The following is a 7,544-nucleotide window of genomic DNA, read 5'->3' as shown; positions in this document are numbered from 1 at the left end:
ATATCTAGGATCTGGAAAATGAAGTTAAAAAAAAAGTCCAAAATGGAAATAAGATGCATTGTTTTAGCAGGGAGGATTATTAACTGTTGGAACAGCTCCCCAAGGAAAACAGAAAATTCAATGTGAAGTCTTTTACATGAAGACTGGATGTCAAGATGCTCCAGCTCTATAACAAGTTATTTTGCACTTATGAATTAATTGTCTTATCATTTACCTATGTATAAGACACCATGGGGACTGTTGGGCAAAACAACCTGGTATATGATTTGCAAGCAGTCAGGCTTCATGGCTTGAATGCTTCTTTCTGACTTTTAAATCTATGGCAGCAAAATAAAAATAGATTATTGTTGTTTGTATGGAAGTAACATCTAAGCCGTCAACCACAGGCAGGGCCACCGCTGTAAAGTAGGCACCGTACAAACATGCACTAAAAAGACACTTCCTCCTGCAAAGACTTTTCCTTCCAGAGCCTTGTCAATAATTAATTGACATCAACAGATGCAGAAGGGGCTGAGAGGAGAAGAACAAGGTGACTGCGAGACAAACGTAGCCCCGTGCACGACTCTCAGTTATGCCGTGCTACCTGCCAGCTGTTGTCAGCCAGCAGGCAGCCTTGTTGGCTTCGTGGCAAAGGGTACTTTTAAGACACAGTTTGAAAGAAGATGTGCTGGTGATGACAGGATTTGTTGGGGAGGTTTTCCCCATGCACACTAGGTGGCAATATGGGTAGTTGCATTTTAACTCAATATAAACATATCTGAGCAATCCTCTGTCTTGTCTTGCCCTGTCTTGTCGCTCTGTCGTTTGTTAATGTCTTTTTTTTCTTTTCTTTTCTCTTTTGACATGGAGAATGGGGATGATCCTGGTTCTTATAATAGCAGATGGGGAAGATAAACACATAACTAGGAAACCAATTTTAACTGAATATAACATTATCATGGATGTTTTCCCAAGAATGAGTTGGCACATGGGCTTTCTGTGATATAATCAAAAGAAGTGCCTAACCAAGGTGAATTCAATCAGTGTTTCTGCATCAAAGGGTCGCGAGGATACCTTGGAGTGAGTAGACACCAGGCAGGTGTTCATACACAACAAAGATGTGTAATGCACTGGAGAAATTACAGCCCAGCACCATGTGTTTCTAAGAGGAAACTACTTTCAATAAATACACCTCTTCTTTCATCCTTGCTTATTCCTAAAATAAGTATTTCTTTCTATTGTTGGTCCTGCTCTGGATACTAAAGGTGTCTTCACACCAAAGCAGTTCAGACTCTGCCGCCCAGACGCTGTCTCTGGGTATTGCCTTGATACACAAATACTACCCCTTCCTCCAGCCAACTTCTGTGGGAGGCTCATGGACTCGTGTGCTGTTCAGTTGGAGAAGGGAGAAGGGCTTGAATATACTTGCACCTGAACCTTAAGGAAGCTGAGCCTTTAACTCTCTCTCTGTTATAGTTAGAGCATCTCTGAGATTAAGCAAAATTGCATTATGCTTACATTCAGCCCCAAGAAGTGATTTCACAGAACCATAGAAAAGTAGGGTTGGAAGGGACCTCGGGGGTCTTGTAATCCAACCCCTGCTCTAGGCAGGATCAACCCCTTCTAAACCATCTCATTGCAATACCTATCTAACCTCCTCTTAACATTTTCTAAGGATGGAGATTTCAGAGCCTCTCTAGGTAATTTATTGCAGTGCTTAACCATCTCTATAGTTAGAAAATCCTTCCTAATATCTAACTTAAATTTCCATTGCTGTAATTTGGGAATGTTACTTCTATTTTCTGTGCTCTGTGGCCACAGAAAATAGTGCATTACCATCTTCTTTATAGCAACCTTTTTTTGGTATTTGAAGACTGTTATCAAATCCTCCCACAGTTTTCTCTTCTCTAGACTAAATAATTTTAGTTCTTCCTACCTTTTCTTTTAACTCATCCTTTCTGGACCTCTAATAATTTTTGTTGCTCTATGATGGACTCTTTTCAACTTGTTTAGAGTGACAAGAGTCAAATCTGCAGGTTTATTTCTAAATATGGCTGAATAATTTAATGTAAATTAGAGGAGTGACTAAAAATGACATTAAAACAAAAAACATTCAAATGTGCCAGAACTAATCTGGAAAGAGAGAGTCAAGAGAAAACATATATGGTTGCAATCTTTTAGTTTCAGAAATAATTAAGGAAACCAATGAATCTAATTTATACATGCAAAACATTGCATAAAGAGCAGGATACAGTTGGTACCAAAAGTGCACTCTAATTTCTCATCAAAATTGTGTTGGCAAATGTTATGATCCCTTCACACACAGAGATCAGCAGCCAGGTGATCTTGCAACAATAACCTTTTCTGTATCTCAAACCCATCGTATGGCACTCACGGTTGCTTTTTGGTTTTGTGTGCCCCACTCCCCTCCGTTTTGAGAATGAAATTCTGGTCTCATTGAATTCAGCGGTGAAATTATCATTGCCTTTAATAGGGACAGACTTTCCAGTGTTGAATGTTAAAAAAAAAATGCTGCTACTAATTTGTATGCCTGTGAATAGGTGCCAGGAAATGCAGATCAAAGTAGAAGAGTTTATGAAACTAGAAACGACATCGATGTAATAGAGACCTGTAACAGATACTCTCCAAGTGTCTGGTATGCAATTATTACACCAATTATACAATTATTACATATATTGTCCGAACCAATAGAGATCCATCACAATTACATGTTCAAATTGCACTTCTTATCATTAAAAGGGGGTTCCCCAATATGAAAGCATTTGTGGGAAAGCTGGGAAGACCTTACCTGGTCTTCCTATGGCATTTTCCCATACCTGTGCAGTGAAGCACCCCTCCATGATACCAATCCTGGCCTGGTGCTGAAGAGGTTCTCCACTGACTGAGAGCTTATCCCCACTCTTTTCCCAGATATGGGGAGCAAGATACATCCCTGCTGCATACTTCAAGGAGGAGCGTCTAGATGTCGAACAATCCCAGATGGCATGTTGAACAATCCAGATGTTGAACAATCCCAGACGGCATGTTGAACAATCCAGATGTGGAATGACCCCAGGCAGCATGGTGAACAATCCAGATGTTGAACAATCACAGGTGGCATGTTGAGCAATCCAGATGTTGAACAATCACAGATGGCATGTTGAGCAATCCAGATGTTGAACAACCCTGGGCAGCTTGGTGAACAATCCAGGTGTTGAACAATCCCAGACCGCATGTTGAGCAATCCAGATGTTGAACAACCCCGGGCAGCATGGTGAACAATCCAGGAGTTGAACATTCCCAGACGGCATGTTGAACAATCCAGATGTTGAATGACCCCAGGCAGCATGTTCAAAAGGCCAGATGTTGAACAACCCCAGGCAGCATGGTGAACAATCCAGGTGTTGAACAATCCCAGATGGCATGCCGTATGCAGCTCTCTTGGGCAATAGACACAGCATTTGAGAATTACCTCAGGGAAGTAAAACAACGTTTAGTGAGATCCAAGAAATAAAACCAGCGTCCGACACAAGGAAAGCACCTAAAAGGTGGAATTAAGCCCTATCATGTGGATGTGGAAGTGGTTCTTCCATTCAATTCAGAGCTGGTAAGTCCTAATCTATCCAGGTTCAGGCATACAACTTCTGGAAGGATGTGGCCAAGCGTCCAGATGAGAATGATGAAATGATTTGAGGTGTAGAAAACATGGCGTATGAGGGAAGGCTGGAAGCACTGGTGTTTAGTATGGATAATAGCAGACTGAGACGAGATTTGATAACAGTTTTCAAATCCAAAAAAGAGGGGTTGGTATTGGACTTATCTATTAGGAAGGACTTCATCATTGTGAAGGTGGTTAAGCATTGCAGCAAATCTCCAACAGAAGCTGTGGAAGCAGCATCCTTGGAAGCTTTTAAGAGCAGGTTAGAGAAACACATGGCTGGTTTGGTAGACAAGGATGACCTGCCTTGAGTAAAGGGTGGACTAGCTTGACCTTCTGGGGTCTTGTCCAGCCCTATTTTTTTCTGTTGTTCATTTATTACTTGCTGGCAACTGGTCAGAGATGTCTAGAACCACCGTGGTGAATGTTATCGGCAGTCATTTGTAATTTCACCGCCTCCATCTCTGAGCTCGCAAGTCCCAGTGGTAGGTAAGTTCAGAGACAATGTGAGGTAGGTTGATAGTTTGATATGTCTGCCTCCAGTCTGGTTCATAATAGTAAGCTTTGTTAGAAGTCACACGGGCCAATGAAAGAGGAGAGTCAACATTTCCAGAGAGGAACATTTAGAGGAGGCTAATGAGGATTTCAAAGCTACGAACGATGGACTTCATTGCTCCAGATGTCTTCTGAAGCTTTCTCCCCACCTACTTTTCAAACACCCATGATTATCCTGCAGGAAGAACAGTGAAATCTTTGCTTTTTTAAATACAATTGAGCTCTTGGATGCTTCGGCCAGCATTTTCGAAGACTCCTAGGAGTTTTAGACTACAAACTCCATTAAAACGAATGGCAGACAAGGTTTTTTGGGTATATCTGATACCTTTTTTTAGACCACCTCAAATAGTTGGAAAAATTCTTCTTTGCAAGCCTTTGGGTACAAACACCCTTTATCAGACTGAGGAGGGTATATGTAATGCCTCCATCGATGCAGACAGTATATGTAATAATCTGCAGTTGGTCTGTGCTCTTCCTCGATTCAAACAGAATAGAAGCCAGAGACCATTAAAACTAATGGGAATTTGAGCATATAAGTATTCACAGCACTCAGCAAATCCCAGTTTTGAACACTCATAAGGAACTGTCTAAGAAAAGGAAGCCTGTGAGATCACAACCCCTCTGTGCACGAAAGGTACCACGTGCCCTGCATGGGCAACGATCCTTGTTAGTACAAGAAGAAGAAAAAAAGAGCAATTTTATGATTAAAACAAAGTGAGTGAGATTGCACCTGCCTTGGCAGGTACATTGCTGAATTATTCAATACAAAGCTAGTGCAAGAGCCTGTGAACAATGCAGCCTTAGTGTGTTTCCTTGCAATACAGAAATAAAGAAATAAAAAGGAATGGCTGGGTGAGAAAAGCTCCTGCCTCTTTGTGCCTGCCCATCACAAACAACTGCTAGACATTTTGAAATAATGTTGTTTGTAACTAACTACGGCGAACATGGTCTCGTCTCAAATGTCCGTCAGAGCCCATTATGGAGCTCCTCAGAAGCCCCCCCCCTTGCTAGTATGCAGCTTTATTCCCTGGGGAAGGGGATATTATTACCCACAGCAGACACGTGCGAATCCCTTGCCGGATCATTCATTACAGAAGAGGCCTGCTTGTGTTCTTTCAAGTAACCGAATCGCGTTATGTGCTCACTGCTGATGTGCTGAGAATTTCCCTTGAGCTTATTAGCCCTGTGAGCGTGAACGGATCTGTTGCTGTAGGTTGCTATTTGTAGAAAAGAAGGGAATGAGTACAGCTAACTATAAAATATCAAGAGGCATAAAAAAAACAAAAAACAAAATTGGCAATTGTAATTGAATCAAGAGAAAAAAGAAAATACCAGCAGTGGCTGAAACGTGGACTCCTGCCTTGCACATGCTCAGTGTGGCGGGGTAATGATCACCGATCGAGGGCCAGAAATGCTCCTTCGGGTCTGATCGCTGAGATAGCACAGTGATATGACCCCGGTACCCGTTCCCGCTCAGGGCAGGGGGTTGGACCTGGTGATCTGTTTAGGTCCCTTCCGACCCTAGAAACTATGATACTATGACCAAGGAGCCTACCATTAAATGTGCACTGAACACAGCTGCAATGAACTGAGCAGGTCTTGCAGAGACACGCACCCTTGCTTGCATGGTCTCAGGGAGTCCGTCACATCCCAAAGCGAATGTCCTGGTGGTGCGTTGATCTCTGTGTTAAATATGTGCATATTATTTCCAGTTCCATTTTCTCTTCCCCTCATTCAGCTTTCAGCCTCTGGTCCTGATCCACCTCTGTCTGCTGGATGGAAGAGTTTGCACTGTCAGCTTCTCCCTTATGGGGTGCCATCAAACAACTGACTGCGATGGCGTGTATATACGTAGTATATGTGTATATACGTGTATATACATAGTGCATGCGTGTGTACATGTGTGTTTGATGGGAGAGGCTGGGAAACAACTCAATAAAACTAAATCAGGAGGAGGACCTGTTTTACTCTGTGACCTTGCTGCTTTCTGCCATTTGGTGTGGAGCTATTTAATTAACGAACACCTTCTTGTGACAGGTTTTAACTACTCTGTGGGTTTACCAGATCCCTCCTCTGGATTGCTGCAATTGTGTCTGTTTTAAAACTCTTCCCAGGACGCACTACCAGCTGTCTCCTGCTGCCTCTGCATCCCCACAGCTGTAAAAACACTGGAGATACCTGGTGCAATGGGGACAGCATGCAGTAATCTGCCATGGGCCTGAGGGTGGGCAGGACATAGATTCATAGATTCATAGATGTTAGGGTCGGAAGGGACCTCAATAGATCATCGAGTCCGACCCCCTGCATAAGCAGAAAAGAGTGCTGGGTCTAGATGACCCCAGCTAGATACTCATCTAACCTCCTCTTGAAGACCCCCAGGGTAGGGGAGAGCACCACCTCCCTTGGGAGCCCGTTCCAGACCTTGGCCACTCGAACTGTGAAGAAGTTCTTCCTAATGTCCAGTCTAAATCTGCTCTCTGCTAGCTTGTGGCCATTATTTCTTGTAACCCCTGGGGACGCCTTGGTGAATAAAACCTCACCAATTCCCTTCTGTGCCCCCATGATGAACTTAAAAACACACCCGCCCAACGTGGGGCTCGAACCCACGACCCTGAGATTAAGAGTCTCATGCTCTACCGTCTGAGCTAGCCGGGCTGATGTATTGCTAGGCTCAAATGCCTGCAGCTCCTGGTGAAGTCGGTCCTCCCAGCATTCCCACTCCTTTCATACAGTGGCCTTAGCTGTTCTCAGCAATGCTAGTTTTCCCAGTACTGTGGGTCTGTGTAGGCCATGGCCCCATTGCTTAGCTACGTCTCCTCCTTCGGAGGGGCACTGGTAGTGTCCCTGAAATGGCCTTTTTGAGAAGGCACCTGTGGGGAATACAATATGGGCCATGGTCCCCTACCGGCTTTGCTGCACACCTCTGTAAAAGCCCCACAAAGGGTTAATTCCACGAGCTTTCTACTATTTCACTCTGGTTACAAACCCCAAGTGCAAAAACCCATCAAGGGTTTATTGCCCAGCCAAAGCAGTAACAATGCACTCTTTCAGCATCCGTCGGTACAGAAAAAGATGTTTTGGGATAGTGATTATAAGCAATGCCAAGAATTATAAGTGACACCAGTGTGCTTTAAATGGAAGAGTTAGAAGGAGATTTATAGTGTTCAGTCATATCAAGCCCACATCCCGTTGAGGTAGGAGATTAGGTACCTGGCCGCTTGTTTTACTACCTTGGTAGGCAGAAAGCGTGCGTCGGTAATTGTTACTGAGGAAAGCTGAGGAAGCACATTTTTAAAGCAGAGGAAGACGAGTGAAAGGGCTTTGCAAGGTGTTCATAATTGAACGAGAAACT

The 7,544-nt window shown here is 43.5% G+C and overlaps 1 non-coding gene across 1 annotated transcript; it reads right to left on the bottom strand.

Moving 5' to 3' along the window:
- Positions 1-6,774: 6,774 nt before the first annotated feature.
- TRNAK-CUU lies at positions 6,775-6,847 on the bottom strand. Its single transcript has one exon. It is a non-coding gene; the product is annotated as a tRNA-Lys (tRNA).
- Positions 6,848-7,544: the final 697 nt, after the last annotated feature.

The sequence above is a fragment of the Alligator sinensis genome, unplaced genomic scaffold (assembly GCF_000455745.1).
Source record: "Alligator sinensis unplaced genomic scaffold, ASM45574v1 scaffold209_1, whole genome shotgun sequence".
NCBI lineage: Eukaryota > Metazoa > Chordata > Crocodylia > Alligatoridae > Alligator > Alligator sinensis.
Note: the sequence above shows the minus strand (reverse complement) of the source record. Positions and strands in the feature narration are given on the sequence as shown.